General features: G+C 43.5%; 2 pseudogenes; both read right to left on the reverse strand.

The window, feature by feature from the left end:
* Positions 1-9051: 9051 nt before the first annotated feature.
* LOC132593670 (involucrin pseudogene) lies at positions 9052-11975 on the reverse strand (annotated as a pseudogene).
* Positions 11976-19196: 7221 nt separating this feature from the next.
* LOC132593672 (involucrin pseudogene) lies at positions 19197-22099 on the reverse strand (annotated as a pseudogene).
* Between the last annotated feature and the right edge of the window lie 1430 nt (positions 22100-23529).

A 23529-nucleotide genomic window follows, 5' to 3' on the forward strand; every position in this document is an offset into this window, starting at 1 on the left:
GTGGAACACTGAGCCGAGCAGGGGCCGGGGTGCCCTTTATACTGTTCCTCAGCCTCGCCTCTTTCCCAAGGTGAAGGAGATGGACTGGTTTCACCACTCCTGTTGGTCTACTTCCTCTAGCCCCTTCCTGACTCATCATAGGAACCTTAAGCAAAAAACCCGTCAGGGCCCCTTTTCACAGGGACACACAGCTCCTGCCTGGCCAGAGGGCTCTGGGGGCTCATTCACTCCTGTGATCCTCGCGACCTGGGCACAGGGAGGTGAGGGAGGCATCTCAGGAACCTGGTCCCCTTTTCCTCTTGTTTTGTGACCTCAGCCAAGCTTTTCTTCTGAATCTCAGTTTCTCCACCATACTGTTTCCAACAGGAATATGAAAAGATTCCCAGCATCACTTATCAGCAGGGAAATATGAATCAAACCACAATGAGATATCCTCTCACACTGGTTAGAATGGCTACTATAAAAAAGTCAAAAGCTAACAAGTGTTGGCAAGGATGTAGAGAAAAGAGAACCCTTGTACACTGTTGGTAGGACTGTAAATTGCTACAGTTATTATATAAAACAATATGAAGGTTCCTCAAAAAATTAAAAATAGAACTACCATATGATTCAGCAATACCACTTCTGGGTATATATCTAAAGAAAATGAAATCAGTATCTTTTTTTTTTTTTTAACATCTTTATTGGGGTATAATTGCTTTACAATGGTGTGTTAGTTTCTGCTTTATAACAAAGTGAATCAGTCATACATAAACATATGTTCCCATACGTCTTCCCTCTTGCATCTCCCTCCCTCCCACCCTCCCTATCCCACCCCTCCAGGCTGTCACAAAGCACCAAGCCAATATCCCTGTGCCATGCGGCTGCTTCCCACTAGCTATCTACCTTACTACGTTTGTTAGTGTGTATATGTCCATGACTCTCTCTCGCCCTGTCACAGCTCACCCTTCCCCCTCCCCATAACCTCAAGTTCGATCTCTAGGAGGTCTGTGTCTTTATTCCTGCCTTACCCCTAGGTTCTTCATGACATTTTTTTTTCTTAAATTTCATATATATGGGTTAGCACACGGTATTTGTCTCTCTCTTTCTGACTTACTTCACTCTGTATGACAGACTCTAGGTCTATCCACCTCATTACAAATAGCTCAGTTTCGTTTCTTTTTATGGCTGAGTAATATTCCATTGTATATATGCGCCACATCTCCTTTATCCATTCATCTGATGATGGGCACTTAGGTTGTTTCCATCTCCGGGCTATTGTAAATAGAGCTGCAATGAACATTTTGGTACATGACTCTTTTTGAATTTTGGTTTTCTCAGGGTATATGCCCAGTAGTGGGATTGCTGGGTCATATGGTAGCTCTATTTGTAGTTTTTTAAGGAACCTCCATACTGTTCTCCATAGTGGCTGAACCAATTCACATTCCCACCAGCAGTGCAAGAGTGTTCCCTTTCCTCCACACCCTCTCCAGCATTTATTGTTTCTAGATTTTTTGATGATGGCCATTCTGACTGCTGTGAGATGATATCTCATTGTAGTTTTGATTTGCATTTCTCTAATGATGAATGATGTTGAGCATTCTTTCATGTGTTTGTTGGCAGTCTGTATATCTTCTTTGGAGAAATGTCTATTTAGGTCTTCTGCCCATTTTTGGATTGGGTTGTTTGTTTTTTTGTTATTGAGCTGCATGAGCTGCTTGTAAATTTTGGAGATTAATCCTTTGTCGGTTGCTTCATTTGCAAATATTTTCTCCCATTCTGAGGGTTGTCTTTTGGTCTTGTTTATGGTTTCCTTTGCTGTGCAAAAGCTTTGAAGTTTCATTAGGTCCCATTTGTTTATTTTTGTTGTTATGTCCATTACTCTAGGAGGTGGGTCAGAAAGGATCTTGCTGTGATTTATGTCATAGAGTGTTCTGCCTATGTTTTCGTCTAAGAGTTTGATAGTTTCTGGCCTTACATTTAGGTCTTTAATCCATTTTGAGCTTATTTTTGTGTATGGTGTTAGGGAGTGATCTAATCGCATACTTTTAAAAGTACCTGTCCAGTTTTCCCAGCACCACTTATTGAAGAGGCTGTCCTTTCTCCACTGTACATTCCTGCCACCTTTATCAAAGATAAGGTGTCCATATGTGCGTGGGTTTATCTCTGGGCTTTCTATCCTGTTCCATTGATCTATCTTTCTGTTTTTGTGCCAGTACCATACTGTCTTGATAACTGTAGCTTCGTAGTATAGTCTGAAGTCAGGGAGCCTGATTCCTCCAGTTCCTTTTTTCGTTCTCAAGATTGCTTTGGCTATTCGGGGTCTTTTGTGTTTCCATACAAATTGCAAAATTTTTTGTTCTAGTTCTGTGAAAAATGCCCGTGGTAGTTTGATAGGGATTGCATTGAATCTGTAGATTGCTTTGGGTAGTAGAGTCATTTTCACAATGTTGATTCTTCCAATCCAAGAACATGGTATATCTATCCATCTATTTGTATCATCTTTTTTTTTTTTTTTCCATAGAGGTTATTTATTTATTTATTTTTTAACATCTTTATTGGGGTATATTTGCTTTACAATGGTGTGTTAGTTTCTTCTTTATAACAAAGTGAATCAGTTATACATACACATATGTTCCCATACCTCTTCCCTCTTGAGTCTCCCTCCCTCCCACCCTCCCTATCCCACCCCTCCAGGCTGTCACAAAGCACCAAGCCAATATCCCTGTGCCATGCGGCTGCTTCCCACTAGCTATCTACCTTACTACGTTTGTTAGTGTGTATATGTCCATGACTCTCTCTCACCCTGTCACAGCTCACCCTTCCCCCTCCCCATAACCTCAAGTCCGTTCTCTAGGAGGTCTGCGTCTTTATTCCTGCCTTACCCCTAGGTTCTTCATGACATTTTTTTTTCTTAAATTTCATATATATGGGTTAGCACACGGTATTTGTCTCTCTCTTTCTGACTTACTTCACTCTGTATGACAGACTCTAGGTCTATCCACCTCATTACAAATAGCTCAATTTCGTTTCTTTTTATGGCTGAGTAATATTCCATTGTATATATGCGCCACATCTTCTTTATCCATTCATCCGATGATGGGCACTTAGGTTGTTTCCATCTCCGGGCTATTGTAAATAGAGCTGCAATGAACATTTTGGTACATGACTCTTTCTGAATTTCGGTTTTCTCAGGGTATATGCCCAGTAGTGGGATTGCTGGGTCATATGGTAGTTCTATTTGTAGCTTTCTAAGGAACATGCACACTGTTCTCCATAGTGGCTGAACCAATTCACATTCCCACCAGCAGTGCAAGAGTGTTCCCTTTCCTCCACACCCTCTCCAGCATTTATTGTTTCTAGATTTTTTGATGATGGCCATTCTGACTGCTGTGAGATGATATCTCATTGTAGTTTTGATTTGCATTTCTCTAATGATGAATGATGTTGAGCATTCTTTCATGTGTTTGTTGGCAGTCTGTATATCTTCTTTGGAGAAATGTCTATTTAGGTCTTCTGCCCATTTTTGGATTGGGTTGTTTGTTTTTTTGTTATTGAGCTGCATGAGCTGCTTGTAAATTTTGGAGATTAATCCTTTGTCGGTTGCTTCATTTGCAAATATTTTCTCCCATTCTGAGGGTTGTCTTTTGGTCTTGTTTATGGTTTCCTTTGCTGTGCAAAAGCTTTGAAGTTTCATTAGGTCCCATTTGTTTATTTTTGTTGTTATGTCCATTACTCTAGGAGGTGGGTCAGAAAGGATCTTGCTGTGATTTATGTCATAGAGTGTTCTGCCTATGTTTTCGTCTAAGAGTTTGATAGTTTCTGGCCTTACATTTAGGTCTTTAATCCATTTTGAGCTTATTTTTGTGTATGGTGTTAGGGAGTGATCTAATCGCATACTTTTAAAAGTACCTGTCCAGTTTTCCCAGCACCACTTATTGAAGAGGCCGTCCTTTCTCCACTGTACATTCCTGCCACCTTTATCAAAGATAAGGTGTCCATATGTGCGTGGGTTTATCTCTGGGCTTTCTATCCTGTTCCATTGATCTATCTTTCTGTTTTTGTGCCAGTACCATACCGTCTTGATAACTGTAGCTTTGTAGTATAGTCTGAAGTCAGGGAGCCTGATTCCTCCAGTTCCTTTTTTCATTCTCAAGATTGCTTTGGCTATTCGGGGTCTTTTGTGTTTCCATACAAATTGCAAAATTTTTTGTTCTAGTTCTGTGAAAAATGCCCGTGGTAGTTTGATAGGGATTGCATTGAATCTATAGATTGCTTTGGGTAGTAGCGTCATTTTCACAATGTTGATTCTTCCAATCCAAGAACATTGTATATCTCTCCATCTATTTGTATCATCTTTAATTTCTTTCATCAGTGTCTTATAATTTTCTGCATACAGGTCTTTTGTCTCCTTAGGTAGGTTTATTCCTAGATATTTTATTCTTTTTGTTGCAATGGTAAATGGGAGTGTTTTCTTGATTTCACTTTCAGATTTTTCATCATTAGTATATAGGAATGCCAGAGATTTCTGTGCATTAATTTTGTATCCTGCCACTTTACCAAATTCATTGATTAGCTCTAGTAGTTTTCTGGTAGCATCTTTAGGATTCTCTATGTATAGGATCATGTCATCTGCAAATAGTGACAGCTTTACTTCTTCTTTTCCGATTTGGATTCCTTTTATTTCCTTTTCTTCTCTGATTGCTGTGGCTAAAACTTCCAAAACTATGTTGAATAAGAGTGGTGAGAGTGGGCAACCTTGTCTTGTTCCTGATCTTAGTGGAAATGCTTTCAGTTTTTCACCATTGAGGATGATGTTTGCTGTGGGCTTGTCATATATGGTCTTTATTATGTTGAGGAAAGTTCCCTCTATGCCTACTTTCTGCAGGGTTTTTATCATAAATGGGTGTTGAATTTTGTCAAAAGCTTTCTCTGCATCTATTGAGATGATCATATGGTTTTTCTCCTTCAATTTGTTAATATGATTTATCACATTGATAGATTTGCATATATTGAAGAATCCTTGCATTCCTGGAATAAACCCCACTTGATCATGGTGTATGATCCTTTTAATGTGCTGTTGGATTCTGTTTGCTAGTATTTTGTTGAGGATTTTTGCATCTATGTTCATCAGTGATATTGGCCTGTAGTTTTCTTTCTGTGTGACATCCTTGTCTGGTTTTGGTATCAAGGTGATGGTGGCCTCGTAGAAGGAGTTTGGGAGTGTTCCTCCCTCTGCTATATTTTGGAAGAGTTTGAGAAGGATAGGTGTTAGCTCTTCTCTAAATGTTTGATAGAATTCGCCTGTGAAACCATCTGGTCCTGGGCTTTTGTTTGTTGGAAGATTTTTAATCACAGTTTCAATTTCAGTGCTTGTGATTGGTCTGTTCATATTTTCTATTTCTTCCTGATTCAGTCTTGGCAGGCTGTGCATTTCTAAGAATTTGTTCATTTCTTCCAGATTGTCCATTTTATTGGCATAGAGTTGCTTGTAGTAATCTCTCATGATCTTTTTTATTTCTGCAGTGTCAGTTGTTACCTCTCCTTTTTCATTTCTAATTCTATTGATTTGAGTCTTCTCTCTTTTTTTCTTGATGAGTCTGGCTAGTGGTTTATCTATTTTGTTTATCTTCTCAAACAACCAGCTTTTAGTTTTATTGATCTTTGCTATTGTTTCCTTCATTTCTTTTTCATTTAGAAATCAGTATCTTGAAGAGATACCCCATGTTCATTGTAGCATTATTCATGATAGCCAAGATATGGAAATAACTTAAATGTCAGTGGATGAATGGATAAAGAAAATGTGGTATATAACATTATATTATATTTTGATGTAATATAGATATAATACATGATATATTATTTTGTCTTAGAAAGGGAGGAAACCCTGATATTTGTGACCAAAAAAGCTGAACTTATAGTAGCAGAGGGGAGAATAGTGGTTACAAGAAACAGTGGTGTAGGGGAAAAAGGGAGATTAGAAAAAAAGAAAAAAAGTAGAACGGTGGTTGCCAGTGCTTGTGGGGAGAAGGTCATGGGGAATTGTTGTTTAATAGGTACAGAGTTACAATTTTGCAAGATGGATGGTGGTGAGGGTTGCACGACAACATGAATGTACTTAATACCTCTGAACTGTACAATGATTAATATAGTAAATTTTATGTAATATTTATTTCACCACAATGAAAGAGAAAATAAAGTACTACTGGGTTATAGCCCAAAGTATAAAATAAATATTCATGAGTGCATGCTGACATAAATAAATGATTAAGTGCTTATGTCCATATATATATACATACATAAGGAGAGGGAAGAGATACATTTCCTATACAGGACATTCAAAATAATTTATGATGACACTCCACCCTCAGTGATGGGGAGCTTAACATCCCACATTTTTTTTTTTTTTAGATGTTGGGGGTAGGAGTTTATTAATTTATTTATTTATTTTTGCTGTGTTGGGTCTTCGTTTCTGTGCGAGGGCTTTCTCTAGTTGTGGCAAGCGGGGGCCGCTCTTCGTCGCCTTGCGCAGGCCTCTCACGATCGCGGCCTCTCTTGTTGCGGATCACAAGCTCCAGACGCGCAGGCTCAGTAGTTGTGGCTCACGGGCCTAGTTGCTCCACGGCATGTGGGATCCTCCCAGGCCAGGGCTCGAACCCGTGTCCCCTGCATTAGCAGGCAGATTCTCAACCACTGTAACACCAGGGAAGCCCCAACTCCCCACTTCTTAGTTGTGGGCTTTGCACAGTGACTTCCTTCCAAAGAATACAGTACAGTAGTATGGGATGTTGGAGAGAAGATGAGGAGAGTGGCAAAGCCTGATAGATGTTACCTCAGCCAGGTGATCAAAGTGATAAATCATGTGAATAGTATGTCCCCTTTAAACAATGTGATGAAAAAGGCACTTTACCTCTGTGGTCTTCCTCTTAAAAACCCATAACTCCAGTCTAATCATGAAGAAAACATCAGACAAACCCAATTTGAGGGATATTCTATAAAATACCTGACCAGGACCCCTCAAAACTGTCAAGGTCATCAAAAATCAAGGAAAGTGAGAAACTGTCACAGTCAAGAGGAGCCTAAGGAGACAAGACAACTAAATGTAATGTGATATTCTAGATGGGATCCTGAAACAGGAAAAGACAGTAGGTAAAAACTAAAATAATAGGAATAAACCTTGAACTTCAGTTAATAATAATGTACCAATACAGTTTTGTTAATTATAATAATAAATGTGCTATACTAATGTAAGATGTTAATAATAAGGGAAACTGGGTGTGATGTGTATGGTAACTCTTTTTACTGTCTTCTTGACTTTTTCATAAATTGGAAACTGTTCTAAAGAAAGGTCTATTACACCTACTACTATATGTAAAATAGATATACAACAAGGATTTGCTGCATAGCATATGGAACTATATTCAATATCTTGTAATAACCTATAATGGAAAAGAATCTGAAGTTGTACAGCTGAAACTAACACAATATTGTAAATCAACTATAGTTAAATAAACAAATTAAAAAAAGAAAATAACAGAGAAATAAGGTCTACGAAAAAATCAAAACCTAAGACTTCAAAAACATTTGCACATATTCTGGGTGTTTCTGATTACTTCTCACTGTGCCCCCAATCTTCCCAACCAGTTCTACTCAGACTTCCTTCTAACTCTTGTCCTGTTAGGAGGACTTGAGCCTTCATTCTCATCCTCTGAATAATGAGAGCCGCTGACAAGCATTAACTCAAGGAGTGAGGTAGTTAGATCAGAATTTTAAGTAGAACACCCTGTCCTCTGTGTGATGGGTGGATTGCAGGGTGTGTGGAGACAGGGAGCAAAGGAGAACAGCTTGAGGGCCATTGCAATAGTTCAGGTGAGAAATGACCTCAGTCAAAGCTTGGGAGGTGTGGGTAAGGATAGCAAGGACTTGGTCTCTGCTGGAGAGTAGGGAAGCAAAGGAAAGGAGTGGAGAATGATGTGTTGTCTCTGGCTTCGGTGAATGCAGAGAAGGTATCATTACCCGAGAGAGAGAATACCTAAGGAGGAATGACAGTGGGTGTCCCTGGAGTTGGGTGGGCAGTAAGAGATACTAAGTGCCCTTCAACCTATTGAGTTTGGGTGCCTATGGCAGTCTCAAAAGGGATGTCCCTGACATATGCTCATGGCTGTGATGAAATAGCTTTGGGTAACTTGAGACAACCTGCCTGAGATGATGTGGTTAAGTAGTTAGAGCCAGGTGATTCCCAGGAAGGAGGGAGCCCCCACGTCCTGATGTGATTGATGGCAGGAAAGGCTACAGAAATGTCAGGGAGGGTAACCACTGCAATGACCTTGGATCTGTATTTCTCCAGGCTATTCAGCACTTTGGCTTCCATGATTCCAGCTGGCCCAACCTTTACTTCCTTTAGTGACACTGTCACTCTCTCCTTCAGAGACCAGTCCCAGGAGTCTCTCCTCTCCCCATCTTGCCCAGTTCTGCTTCTTTGCTTTCCTAAAGTCTTCCTTAACCATGGAAGCAGTTAGTAAGACTCTTGGAAACCATGAGGACATTCTATGGAGAGAAAACCTGGGCAGGGACCAGAACCCAGGTGGAGCCTCCACTCCCTCCCCGTGCCTTTGGCCATGGGCTAGGATTGGGCTCCGGGGCTATAATGTAAAGCAGTGTTGAACTGAGATGAATAGATCCTCTTCCCCCAACCAGAATAACCTATCTCCTCTTCATGACTGCCAAGTGCTACTTGCAGGTGCATGAATGAAGTTGTTTCATGACTGCTAAGTGCTCCTTTCAGGTGCATGAATGAAGTTGTTTTGTTTTCTTTTGGTGGTGTTGTGATCTCATTTTTAGAAGCTGTTGAATGTATTGAATGGTTTGGGGAGCAGAATTAAAAAGGGGTCAAAATGTCTGTCCTCCTTTGGAAATTGGCCAAGAGTCATTTGCAACCATTAACCCCCACACAGGTTTTTATACGGTGAGCGACACAGGGTAAAAAGCCAAAGAGAATACAGGATCCCAGGTCTTCCAGCATTTATTCTGTATTATTGTACACACTCACAGATTCAACAATAGTAGTGGGGATGCAGTCAGAGTTGCTGTAGTCACTGTCTCTTCAAGCAGAGGCTCTGGACACCTGAGGTTGGGATTGGGCTCATCAGGGGTGGGTGCTGGGCAATAGCTCCCCTCCCCGCCAAGCCCTATCCAAGGGACATGCAGAAGGACAGGGTCAGGCAGGTTCACAGATAAGGTGGGCCACCCAGGCTGGGGACTGGAGGTAAGCCAGGCCACTGGCTCTCTCTTCACTTGTGTGGGATTTCCAGGGGCCTCTGGGCCCCTAGGGGTGGTTACTTATATTTGGGGGACACTACACCTCCTGCTTCTTTAGGGTCAAGACTTCTCCCTTCAGTGGCTGGACTGGGTTGGTCTCTTGGACCTGGCCAGGAGTTGGGACAAGAAGAGGCTACTTCAGCAACCCCTCCTACTGCTTCAGCTGCTGCTCCCCTTTCTTTTCCAGTTGCTCATCTTTCTTTGCTAGCTCTTGATCCAGCTGCTGGCCCAAGACCTTCTTCTCCTGTTTCAGCTGTTCCACATGCTTTCCTTGCTCCTGTGACACTTTCTGCTGCTGCTGCTGCTGTTCCACAGGCTTTCCTTTCTCCTGAGACTCTTTCTGCTGCTGCTGCTGTATCACAGGCTTTCCTTTCTCCTGTGACTCTTTCTGTGGCTGCTGCTGCTGTTCCACAGGCTTTCCTTGCTCCTGGGACTCTTTCTGCTGCTGCTGCTGCTGTTCCACAGGCTTTCCTTGCTCCTGTGACTCTTTCTGCTGCTGCTGCTGTATCACAGGCCTTCCTTCCTCCTGTGACTCTTTCTGCTGCTGCTGCTGTTCCACAGGCTTTCCTTTCTCCTGTGACTCTTTCTGCTGCTGCTGCTGTATCACAGGCTTTCCTTTCTCCTGTGACTCTTTCTGCTGCTGCTGCTGTTCCACAGGCTTTCCTTCCTCCTGGGACTCTTTCTGCTGCTGCTGCTGTATCACAGGCCTTCCTTCTTCCTGGGACTCTTTCTGCTGCTGCTGCTGTTCCACAGGCTTTCCTTTCTCCTGTGACTCTTTCTGCTGCTGCTGCTGTTCTACAGGCTTTCCTTTCTCCTGTGACTCTTTCTGCTGCTGCTGCTGCTGTTCCACAGGCTTTCCTTGCTCCTGTGACACTTTCTGCTGCTGCTGCTCTTCCACAGGCTTTCCTTGCTCTTGTGACTCTTGCTGCTGCTGCTGCTGCTGCTGTTCCACAGGCTTTCCTTTCTCCTGTGACACTTTCTGCTGCTGCTGCTGTTCTACAGGCTTTCCTTGCTCCTTTGACTCTTTCTGCTGCTGCTGCTGTTCCACATGCTTTTCTTGCTCCTCTGACTTTTGCTGCTGCTGCTGCTGTTCCTGCTGCTGTGGCTCCTGTTGCCGTGGCTCACACTCTTTCTTGGGCACCTCCTTCACAGGAGTTGTGTGTTTCTTCCCGAGCTCCATGGGATCCTTCTCTGGGATCTCCGAGGGTACCTTCTGGAATGGGGCAGGCAGTGGAGTTGGCTGCTTCACTTGCTCCTGCTGGATGTTGGTGGGAGGAGAAACAGGCTTGAGGGGCTCCTTACTGGGGGCAGGGGGCAAGGTCACCGGCAGAGTACATTGCTGAGACATCTTGGAAGCTGCTTTAGGTCAACCTGAAAATCAGGATGGGTCAGAGGGTTAATTGAAGGGGAGGAAGTAGATGAACCCCTGGAAATATGCAGCAGTGCCTGGTTTTTCAGCATCCTCTCTTCCCTTGGGTGGGGGTACTCTCCCACCCACGCTGGGCTATCATTCCCCAGAAGCAGCAGAGTGAAGGGTAGGAATGGAGAGGGGCAGGGAAAGGCCCTCCTGGGAGCCTCTTGTTCCCAAGAGACAACAAAGAGGACTCTCCAGAGGTGCTCTGTAAAGGTGGGCTGGGTACCACTTCACCTCCTGCTCTTGCCTATCCTTGTCTCTCCCTTGTTTCTGACCTTCATGTACAAAGAAGAGAGATGAGCTCTGGGATTATGACAGGAAGAGGGACGGTGCCACGAAAAGAAAGGTCTCCTGGAGAACTCCCGAGTCCTGGAAAATCAGTAGCCCATCCCGAGAGGATCTGAGAGGTGAGGGTGCACGCCCTGGACTGGAGTCACATGACATGATCTCAGCTTAAATCTCCCAGTGAAATGCTGTGTGGTTCTGCGAAAGTCATTTAGCCCCTCTGGACCTCAGGTTTCTCCTCTGTAAAATGAACAGATTGGCCTATTCAGCTCCAGAGCTGCTTTCTCTCCTGACCATCTGAGCTTTAGCTGGTGGTGGTGGGAGGGGGCTGGAAGGTTGCTGAGAGTTGGAGTTGGTTCTTTCAAGTCTCCTACTTCTAAGCTGGGTTTCCCTGTCCCTGCTCAGCCTGGGTTCTCCAAATAGAAAGTGTTCCCCATGCTGCATTTCTCCCTTTGGTAGCACAGCCAAGAGTTACAAGCATGTCCCCGGACACCCTGCCTCCATAAAGAAGGCAAAATCACAGTCAGCCCAAATCAATCAGTTTTAGGAGAGAAACTGGCCATATTTCCCCTTTATCCCCATCTTACTCTCTCTCTGTCTCTTTCTATTTCTCTGTCTCTCTGCCTCTCTGTCTCTCTGCCTTTCTTTCTCTCTCTGTCTCTCTCTCTCTCTCTCTCTCTCTCTCTGTCTCTCTCTGTCTCTCTCTCTCTAAAATACGGTCCCAAGAAAGTATGGGGTAGGAGGAGATTGCTGTCTGTTCTGTGTTTCCATACCATGGCACCTAGCCCTCAGCACAGTGACCTGAGCCCTCCAAGAAGGACAGTAGTCCTGTTGAATCCAGCACACAAATGATACCTACACCCACCTGGCTGGCCACCCCTAACCATGTTCTGGCCCATGGGAGACCCCTGGTCCCAACCTTCGTTCTGCCAGCTAACACTTACCTGACTCACAGTGAGGATGGCTGCAGAAGCTTCTAGTGGAACACTGAGCCGAGCAGGGGCCGGGGTGCCCTTTATACTGTTCCTCAGCCTCGCCTCTTTCCCAAGGTGAAGGAGATGGACTGGTTTCACCACTCCTGTTGGTCTACTTCCTCTAGCCCCTTCCTGACTCATCATAGGAACCTTAAGCAAAAAACCCGTCAGGGCCCCTTTTCACAGGGACACACAGCTCCTGCCTGGCCAGAGGGCTCTGGGGGCTCATTCACTCCTATGATCCTCGCGACCTGGGCACAGGGAGGTGAGGGAGGCATCTCAGGAACCTGGTCCCCTTTTCCTCTTGTTTTGTGACCTCAGCCAAGCTTTTCTTCTGAATCTCAGTTTCTCCACCATACTGTTTCCAACAGGAATATGAAAAGATTCCCAGCATCACTTATCAGCAGGGAAATATGAATCAAACCACAATGAGATATCCTCTCACACTGGTTAGAATGGCTACTATAAAAAAGTCAAAAGCTAACAAGTGTTGGCAAGGATGTAGAGAAAAGAGAACCCTTGTACACTGTTGGTAGGACTGTAAATTGCTACAGTTATTATATAAAACAATATGAAGGTTCCTCAAAAAATTAAAAATAGAACTACCATATGATTCAGCAATACCACTTCTGGGTATATATCTAAAGAAAATGAAATCAGTATCTTTTTTTTTTTTTTAACATCTTTATTGGGGTATAATTGCTTTACAATGGTGTGTTAGTTTCTGCTTTATAACAAAGTGAATCAGTCATACATAAACATATGTTCCCATACGTCTTCCCTCTTGCATCTCCCTCCCTCCCACCCTCCCTATCCCACCCCTCCAGGCTGTCACAAAGCACCAAGCCAATATCCCTGTGCCATGCGGCTGCTTCCCACTAGCTATCTACCTTACTACGTTTGTTAGTGTGTATATGTCCATGACTCTCTCTCGCCCTGTCACAGCTCACCCTTCCCCCTCCCCATAACCTCAAGTCCGATCTCTAGGAGGTCTGTGTCTTTATTCCTGCCTTACCCCTAGGTTCTTCATGACATTTTTTTTTCTTAAATTTCATATATATGGGTTAGCATACGGTATTTGTCTCTCTCTTTCTGACTTACTTCACTCTGTATGACAAACTCTAGGTCTATCCACCTCATTACAAATAGCTCAGTTTCGTTTCTTTTTATGGCTGAGTAATATTCCATTGTATATATGTGCCACATCTTCTTTATCCATTCATCCGATGATGGGCACTTAGGTTGTTTCCATCTCCGGGCTATTGTAAATAGAGCTGCAATGAACATTTTGGTACATGACTCTTTTTGAATTTTGGTTTTCTCAGGGTATATGCCCAGTAGTGGGATTGCTGGGTCATATGGTAGCTCTATTTGTAGCTTTTTAAGGAACCTCCATACTGTTCTCCATAGTGGCTGAACCAATTCACATTCCCACCAGCAGTGCAAGAGTGTTCCCTTTCCTCCACACCCTCTCCAGCATTTATTGTTTCTAGATTTTTTGATGATGGCCATTCTGACTGCTGTGAGATGATATCTCATTGTAGTTTTGATTTGCATTTCTCTAATGATGAATGATGTTGAGCATTCTTTCATGTGTTTGTTGGCAGTCTGTATATCTTCTTTGGAGAAATGTCTATTTAGGTCTTCTGCCCATTTTTGGATTGGGTTGTTTGTTTTTTTGTTATTGAGCTGCATGAGCTGCTTGTAAATTTTGGAGATTAATCCTTTGTCGGTTGCTTCATTTGCAAATATTTTCTCCCATTCTGAGGGTTGTCTTTTGGTCTTGTTTATGGTTTCCTTTGCTGTGCAAAAGCTTTGAAGTTTCATTAGGTCCCATTTGTTTATTTTTGTTGTTATGTCCATTACTCTAGGAGGTGGGTCAGAAAGGATCTTGCTGTGATTTATGTCATAGAGTGTTCTGCCTATGTTTTCGTCTAAGAGTTTGATAGTTTCTGGCCTTACATTTAGGTCTTTAATCCATTTTGAGCTTATTTTTGTGTATGGTGTTAGGGAGTGATCTAATCTCATACTTTTAAAAGTACCTGTCCAGTTTTCCCAGCACCACTTATTAAAGAGGCTGTCCTTTCTCCACTGTACATTCCTGCCACCTTTATCAAAGATAAGGTGTCCATATGTGCGTGGGTTTATCTCTGGGCTTTCTATCCTGTTCCATTGATCTATCTTTCTGTTTTTGTGCCAGTACCATACCGTCTTGATAACTGTAGCTTTGTAGTATAGTCTGAAGTCAGGGAGCCTGATTCCTCCAGTTCCTTTTTCCATTCTCAAGATTGCTTTGGCTATTCGGGGTCTTTTGTGTTTCCATACAAATTGCAAAATTTTTTGTTCTAGTTCTGTGAAAAATGCCCGTGGTAGTTTGATAGGGGTTGCATTGAATCTATAGATTGCTTTGGGTAGTAGCGTCATTTTCACAATGTTGATTCTTCCAATCCAAGAACATTGTATATCTCTCCATCTATTTGTATCATCTTTAATTTCTTTCATCAGTGTCTTATAATTTTCTGCATACAGGTCTTTTGTCTCCTTAGGTAGGTTTATTCCTAGATATTTTATTCTTTTTGTTGCAATGGTAAATGGGAGTGTTTTCTTGATTTCACTTTCAGATTTTTCATCATTAGTATATAGGAATGCCAGAGATTTCTGTACATTAATTTTGTATCCTGCCACTTTACCAAATTCATTGATTAGCTCTAGTAGTTTTCTGGTAGCATCTTTAGGATTCTCTATGTATAGGATCATGTCATCTGCAAACAGTGACAGCTTTACTTCTTCTTTTCCGATTTGGATTCCTTTTATTTCCTTTTCTTCTCTGATTGCTGTGGCTAAAACTTCCAAAACTATGTTGAATAAGAGTGGTGAGAGTGGGCAACCTTGTCTTGTTCCTGATCTTAGTGGAAATGCTTTCAGTTTTTCACCATTGAGGATGATGTTTGCTGTGGGCTTGTCATATATGGTCTTTATTATGTTGAGGAAAGTTCCCTCTATGCCTACTTTCTGCAGGGTTTTTTATCATAAATGGGTGTTGAATTTTGTCAAAAGCTTTCTCTGCATCTATTGAGATGATCATATGGTTTTTCTCCTTCAATTTGTTAATATGATTTATCACATTGATAGATTTGCATATATTGAAGAATCCTTGCATTCCTGGAATAAACCCCACTTGATCATGGTGTATGATCCTTTTAATGTGCTGTTGGATTCTGTTTGCTAGTATTTTGTTGAGGATTTTTGCATCTATGTTCATCAGTGATATTGGCCTGTAGTTTTCTTTCTGTGTGACATCCTTGTCTGGTTTTGGTATCAAGGTGATGGTGGCCTTGTAGAAGGAGTTTGGGAGTGTTCCTCCCTCTGCTATATTTTGGAAGAGTTTGAGAAGGATAGGTGTTAGCTCTTCTCTAAATGTTTGATAGAATTCGCCTGTGAAACCATCTGGTCCTGGGCTTTTGTTTGTTGGAAGATTTTTAATCACAGTTTCAATTTCAGTGCTTGTGATTGGTCTGTTCATATTTTCTATTTCTTCCTGATTCAGTCTTGGCAGGCTGTGCATTTCTAAGAATTTGTTCATTTCTTCCAGATTGTCCATTTTATTGGCATAGAGTTGCTTGTAGTAATCTCTCATGATCTTTTTTATTTCTGCAGTGTCAGTTGTTACCTCTCCTTTTTCATTTCTAATTCTATTGATTTGAGTCTTCTCTCTTTTTTTCTTGATGAGTCTGGCTAGTGGTTTATCTATTTTGTTTATCTTCTCAAACAACCAGCTTTTAGTTTTATTGATCTTTGCTATTGTTTCCTTCATTTCTTTTTCATTTAGAAATCAGTATCTTGAAGAGATACCCCATGTTCATTGTAGCATTATTCATGATAGCCAAGATATGGAAATAACTTAAATGTCAGTGGATGAATGGATAAAGAAAATGTGGTATATAACATTATATTATATTTTGATGTAATATAGATATAATACATGATATATTATTTTGTCTTAGAAAGGGAGGAAACCCTGATATTTGTGACCAAAAAAGCTGAACTTATAGTAGCAGAGGGGAGAATAGTGGTTACAAGAAACAGTGGTGTAGGGGAAAAAGGGAGATTAGAAAAAAAGAAAAAAAGTAGAACGGTGGTTGCCAGTGCTTGTGGGGAGAAGGTCATGGGGAATTGTTGTTTAATAGGTACAGAGTTACAATTTTGCAAGATGGATGGTGGTGAGGGTTGCACGACAACATGAATGTACTTAATACCTCTGAACTGTACAATGATTAATATAGTAAATTTTATGTAATATTTATTTCACCACAATGAAAGAGAAAATAAAGTACTACTGGGTTATAGCCCAAAGTATAAAATAAATATTCATGAGTGCATGCTGACATAAATAAATGATTAAGTGCATATGTCCATATATATATACATACATAAGGAGAGGGAAGAGATACATTTCCTATACAGGACATTCAAAATAATTTATGATGACACTCCACCCTCAGTGATGGGGAGCTTAACATCCCACATTTTTTTTTTTTAGATGTTGGGGGTAGGAGTTTATTAATTTATTTATTTATTTTTGCTGTGTTGGGTCTTCGTTTCTGTGCGAGGGCTTTCTCTAGTTGTGGCAAGCGGGGGCCACTCTTCGTCGCCTTGCGCAGGCCTCTCACGATCGCGGCCTCTCTTGTTGCGGATCACAAGCTCCAGACGCGCAGGCTCAGTAGTTGTGGCTCACGGGCCTAGTTGCTCCACGGCATGTGGGATCCTCCCAGGCCAGGGCTCGAACCCGTGTCCCCTGCATTAGCAGGCAGATTCTCAACCACTGTAACACCAGGGAAGCCCCAACTCCCCACTTCTTAGTTGTGGGCTTTGCACAGTGACTTCCTTCCAAAGAATACAGTACAGTAATATGGGATGTTGGAGAGAGGATGAGGAGAGTGGCAAAGCCTGATAGATGTTACCTCAGCCAGGTGATCAAAGTGATAAATCATGTGAATAGTATGTCCCCTTTAAATAATGTGATGAAAAAGGCACTTTACCTCTGTGGTCTTCCTCTTAAAAACCCATAACTCCAGTCTAATCATGAAGAAAACATCAGACAAACCCAATTTGAGGGATATTCTATAAAATACCTGACCAGGACCCCTCAAAACTGTCAAGGTCATCAAAAATCAAGGAAAGTGAGAAACTGTCACAGTCAAGAGGAGCCTAAGGAGACAAGACAACTAAATGTAATGTGATATTCTAGATGGGATCCTGAAACAGGAAAAGACAGTAGGTAAAAACTAAAATAATAGGAATAAACCTTGAACTTCAGTTAATAATAATGTACCAATACAGTTTTGTTAATTATAATAATAAATGTGCTATACTAATGTAAGATGTTAATAATAAGGGAAACTGGGTGTGATGTGTATGGTAACTCTTTTTACTGTCTTCTTGACTTTTTCATAAATTGGAAACTGTTCTAAAGAAAGGTCTATTACACCTACTACTATATGTAAAATAGATATACAACAAGGATTTGCTGCATAGCATATGGAACTATATTCAATATCTTGTAATAACCTATAATGGAAAAGAATCTGAAGTTGTACAGCTGAAACTAACACAATATTGTAAATCAACTATAGTTAAATAAACAAATTAAAAAAAGAAAATAACAGAGAAATAAGGTCTACGAAAAAATCAAAACCTAAGACTTCAAAAACATTTGCACATATTCTGGGTGTTTCTGATTACTTCTCACTGTGCCCCCAATCTTCCCAACCAGTTCTACTCAGACTTCCTTCTAACTCTTGTCCTGTTAGGAGGACTTGAGCCTTCATTCTCATCCTCTGAATAATGAGAGCCGCTGACAAGCATTAACTCAAGGAGTGAGGTAGTTAGATCAGAATTTTAAGTAGAACACCCTGTCCTCTGTGTGATGGGTGGATTGCAGGGTGTGTGGAGACAGGGAGCAAAGGACAACAGCTTGAGGGCCATTGCAATAGTTCAGGTGAGAAATGACCTCAGTCAAAGCTTGGGAGGTGTGGGTAAGGATAGCAAGGACTTGGTCTCTGCTGGAGAGTAGGGAAGCAAAGGAAAGGAGTGGAGAATGATGTGTTGTCTCTGGCTTCGGTGAATGCAGAGAAGGTATCATTACCCGAGAGAGAGAATACCTAAGGAGGAATGACAGTGGGTGTCCCTGGAGTTGGGTGGGCAGTAAGAGATACTAAGTGCCCTTCAACCTATTGAGTTTGGGTGCCTATGGCAGTCTCAAAAGGGATGTCCCTGACATATGCTCATGGCTGTGATGAAATAGCTTTGGGTAACTTGAGACAACCTGCCTGAGATGATGTGGTTAAGTAGTTAGAGCCAGGTGATTCCCAGGAAGGAGGGAGCCCCCACGTCCTGATGTGATTGATGGCAGGAAAGGCTACAGAAATGTCAGGGAGGGTAACCACTGCAATGACCTTGGATCTGTATTTCTCCAGGCTATTCAGCACTTTGGCTTCCATGATTCCAGCTGGCCCAACCTTTACTTCCTTTAGTGACACTGTCACTCTCTCCTTCAGAGACCAGTCCCAGGAGTCTCTCCTCTCCCCATCTTGCCCAGTTCTGCTTCTTTGCTTTCCTAAAGTCTTCCTTAACCATGGAAGCAGTTAGTAAGACTCTTGGAAACCATGAGGACATTCTATGGAGAGAAAACCTGGGCAGGGACCAGAACCCAGGTGGAGCCTCCACTCCCTCCCCGTGCCTTTGGCCATGGGCTAGGATTGGGCTCCGGGGCTATAATGTAAAGCAGTGTTGAACTGAGATGAATAGATCCTCTTCCCCCAACCAGAATAACCTATCTCCTCTTCATGACTGCCAAGTGCTACTTTCAGGTGCATGAATGAAGTTGTTTCATGACTGCTAAGTGCTCCTTTCAGGTGCATGAATGAAGTTGTTTTGTTTTCTTTTGGTGGTGTTGTGATCTCATTTTTAGAAGCTGTTGAATGTATTGAATGGTTTGGGGAGCAGAATTAAAAAGGGGTCAAAATGTCTGTCCTCCTTTGGAAATTGGCCAAGAGTCATTTGCAACCATTAACCCCCACACAGGTTTTTATACGGTGAGCGACACAGGGTAAAAAGCCAAAGAGAATACAGGATCCCAGGTCTTCCAGCATTTATTCTGTATTATTGTACACACTCACAGATTCAACAATAGTAGTGGGGATGCAGTCAGAGGTGCTGTAGTCACTGTCTCTTCAAGCAGAGGCTCTGGACACCTGAGGTTGGGATTGGGCTCATCAGGGGTGGGTGCTGGGCAATAGCTCCCCTCCCCGCCAAGCCCTATCCAAGGGACATGCAGAAGGACAGGGTCAGGCAGGTTCACAGATAAGGTGGGCCACCCAGGCTGGGGACTGGAGGTAAGCCAGGCCACTGGCTCTCTCTTCACTTGTGTGGGATTTCCAGGGGCCTCTGGGCCCCTAGGGGTGGTTACTTATATTTGGGGGACACTACACCTCCTGCTTCTTTAGGGTCAAGACTTCTCCCTTCAGTGGCTGGACTGGGTTGGTCTCTTGGACCTGGCCAGGAGTTGGGACAAGAAGAGGCTACTTCAGCAACCCCTCCTACTGCTTCAGCTGCTGCTCCCCTTTCTTTTCCAGTTGCTCATCTTTCTTTGCTAGCTCTTGATCCAGCTGCTGGCCCAAGACCTTCTTCTCCTGTTTCAGCTGTTCCACATGCTTTCCTTGCTCCTGTGACACTTTCTGCTGCTGCTGCTGCTGTTCCACAGGCTTTCCTTTCTCCTGAGACTCTTTCTGCTGCTGCTGCTGTATCACAGGCTTTCCTTTCTCCTGTGACTCTTTCTGTGGCTGCTGCTGCTGTTCCACAGGCTTTCCTTGCTCCTGGGACTCTTTCTGCTGCTGCTGCTGCTGTTCCACAGGCTTTCCTTGCTCCTGTGACTCTTTCTGCTGCTGCTGCTGTATCACAGGCCTTCCTTCCTCCTGTGACTCTTTCTGCTGCTGCTGCTGTTCCACAGGCTTTCCTTTCTCCTGTGACTCTTTCTGCTGCTGCTGCTGTATCACAGGCTTTCCTTTCTCCTGTGACTCTTTCTGCTGCTGCTGCTGTTCCACAGGCTTTCCTTCCTCCTGGGACTCTTTCTGCTGCTGCTGCTGTATCACAGGCCTTCCTTCTTCCTGGGACTCTTTCTGCTGCTGCTGCTGTTCCACAGGCTTTCCTTTCTCCTGTGACTCTTTCTGCTGCTGCTGCTGTTCTACAGGCTTTCCTTTCTCCTGTGACTCTTTCTGCTGCTGCTGCTGCTGTTCCACAGGCTTTCCTTGCTCCTGTGACACTTTCTGCTGCTGCTGCTCTTCCACAGGCTTTCCTTGCTCTTGTGACTCTTGCTGCTGCTGCTGCTGCTGCTGTTCCACAGGCTTTCCTTTCTCCTGTGACACTTTCTGCTGCTGCTGCTGTTCTACAGGCTTTCCTTGCTCCTTTGACTCTTTCTGCTGCTGCTGCTGTTCCACATGCTTTTCTTGCTCCTCTGACTTTTGCTGCTGCTGCTTCTGTTCCTGCTGCTGTGGCTCCTGTTGCCGTGGCTCACACTCTTTCTTGGGCACCTCCTTCACAGGAGTTGTGTGTTTCTTCCCGAGCTCCATGGGATCCTTCTCTGGGATCTCCGAGGGTACCTTCTGGAATGGGGCAGGCAGTGGAGTTGGCTGCTTCACTTGCTCCTGCTGGATGTTGGTGGGAGGAGAAACAGGCTTGAGGGGCTCCTTACTGGGGGCAGGGGGCAAGGTCACCGGCAGAGTACATTGCTGAGACATCTTGGAAGCTGCTTTAGGTCAACCTGAAAATCAGGATGGGTCAGAGGGTTAATTGAAGGGGAGGAAGTAGATGAACCCCTGGAAATATGCAGCAGTGCCTGGTTTTTCAGCATCCTCTCTTCCCTTGGGTGGGGGTACTCTCCCACCCACGCTGGGCTATCATTCCCCAGAAGCAGCAGAGTGAAGGGTAGGAATGGAGAGGGGCAGGGAAAGGCCCTCCTGGGAGCCTCTTGTTCCCAAGAGACAACAAAGAGGACTCTCCAGAGGTGCTCTGTAAAGGTGGGCTGGGTACCACTTCACCTCCTGCTCTTGCCTATCCTTGTCTCTCCCTTGTTTCTGACCTTCATGTACAAAGAAGAGAGATGAGCTCTGGGATTATGACAGGAAGAGGGACGGTGCCACGAAAAGAAAGGTCTCCTGGAGAACTCCCGAGTCCTGGAAAATCAGTAGCCCATCCCGAGAGGATCTGAGAGGTGAGGGTGCACGCCCTGGACTGGAGTCACATGACATGATCTCAGCTTAAATCTCCCAGTGAAATGCTGTGTGGTTCTGCGAAAGTCATTTAGCCCCTCTGGACCTCAGGTTTCTCCTCTGTAAAATGAACAGATTGGCCTATTCAGCTCCAGAGCTGCTTTCTCTCCTGACCATCTGAGCTTTAGCTGGTGGTGGTGGGAGGGGGCTGGAAGGTTGCTGAGAGTTGGAGTTGGTTCTTTCAAGTCTCCTACTTCTAAGCTGGGTTTCCCTGTCCCTGCTCAGCCTGGGTTCTCCAAATAGAAAGTGTTCCCCATGCTGCATTTCTCCCTTTGGTAGCACAGCCAAGAGTTACAAGCATGTCCCCGGACACCCTGCCTCCATAAAGAAGGCAAAATCACAGTCAGCCCAAATCAATCAGTTTTAGGAGAGAAACTGGCCATATTTCCCCTTTATCCCCATCTTACTCTCTCTCTGTCTCTTTCTATTTCTCTGTCTCTCTGCCTCTCTGTCTCTCTGCCTTTCTTTCTCTCTCTCTCTCTCTCTCTCTCTCTCTCTCTCTCTCTCTCTGTCTCTCTCTGTCTCTCTCTCTCTAAAATACGGTCCCAAGAAAGTATGGGGTAGGAGGAGATTGCTGTCTGTTCTGTGTTTCCATACCATGGCACCTAGCCCTCAGCACAGTGACCTGAGCCCTCCAAGAAGGACAGTAGTCCTGTTGAATCCAGCACACAAATGATACCTACACCCACCTGGCTGGCCACCCCTAACCATGTTCTGGCCCATGGGAGACCCCTGGTCCCAACCTTCGTTCTGCCAGCTAACACTTACCTGACTCACAGTGAGGATGGCTGCAGAAGCTTCTAGTGGAACACTGAGCCGAGCAGGGGCCGGGGTGCCCTTTATACTGTTCCTCAGCCTCGCCTCTTTCCCAAGGTGAAGGAGATGGACTGGTTTCACCACTCCTGTTGGTCTACTTCCTCTAGCCCCTTCCTGACTCATCATAGGAACCTTAAGCAAAAAACCCGTCAGGGCCCCTTTTCACAGGGACACACAGCTCCTGCCTGGCCAGAGGGCTCTGGGGGCTCATTCACTCCTATGATCCTCGCGACCTGGGCACAGGGAGGTGAGGGAGGCATCTCAGGAACCTGGTCCCCTTTTCCTCTTGTTTTGTGACCTCAGCCAAGCTTTTCTTCTGAATCTCAGTTTCTCCACCATACTGTTTCCAACAGGAATATGAAAAGATTCCCAGCATCACTTATCAGCAGGGAAATATGAATCAAACCACAATGAGATATCCTCTCACACTGGTTAGAATGGCTACTATAAAAAAGTCAAAAGCTAACAAGTGTTGGCAAGGATGTAGAGAAAAGAGAACCCTTGTACACTGTTGGTAGGACTGTAAATTGCTACAGTTATTATATAAAACAATATGAAGGTTCCTCAAAAAATTAAAAATAGAACTACCATATGATTCAGCAATACCACTTCTGGGTATATATCTAAAGAAAATGAAATCAGTATCTTTTTTTTTTTTTTAACATCTTTATTGGGGTATAATTGCTTTACAATGGTGTGTTAGTTTCTGCTTTATAACAAAGTGAATCAGTCATACATAAACATATGTTCCCATACGTCTTCCCTCTTGCATCTCCCTCCCTCCCACCCTCCCTATCCCACCCCTCCAGGCTGTCACAAAGCACCAAGCCAATATCCCTGTGCCATGCGGCTGCTTCCCACTAGCTATCTACCTTACTACGTTTGTTAGTGTGTATATGTCCATGACTCTCTCTCGCCCTGTCACAGCTCACCCTTCCCCCTCCCCATAACCTCAAGTCCGATCTCTAGGAGGTCTGTGTCTTTATTCCTGCCTTACCCCTAGGTTCTTCATGACATTTTTTTTTCTTAAATTTCATATATATGGGTTAGCATACGGTATTTGTCTCTCTCTTTCTGACTTACTTCACTCTGTATGACAAACTCTAGGTCTATCCACCTCATTACAAATAGCTCAGTTTCGTTTCTTTTTATGGCTGAGTAATATTCCATTGTATATATGTGCCACATCTTCTTTATCCATTCATCCGATGATGGGCACTTAGGTTGTTTCCATCTCCGGGCTATTGTAAATAGAGCTGCAATGAACATTTTGGTACATGACTCTTTTTGAATTTTGGTTTTCTCAGGGTATATGCCCAGTAGTGGGATTGCTGGGTCATATGGTAGCTCTATTTGTAGCTTTTTAAGGAACCTCCATACTGTTCTCCATAGTGGCTGAACCAATTCACATTCCCAC

This window comes from Globicephala melas, chromosome 1, assembly GCF_963455315.2.
Source record: "Globicephala melas chromosome 1, mGloMel1.2, whole genome shotgun sequence".
NCBI classification, from domain to species: Eukaryota; Metazoa; Chordata; class Mammalia; order Artiodactyla; family Delphinidae; genus Globicephala; species Globicephala melas.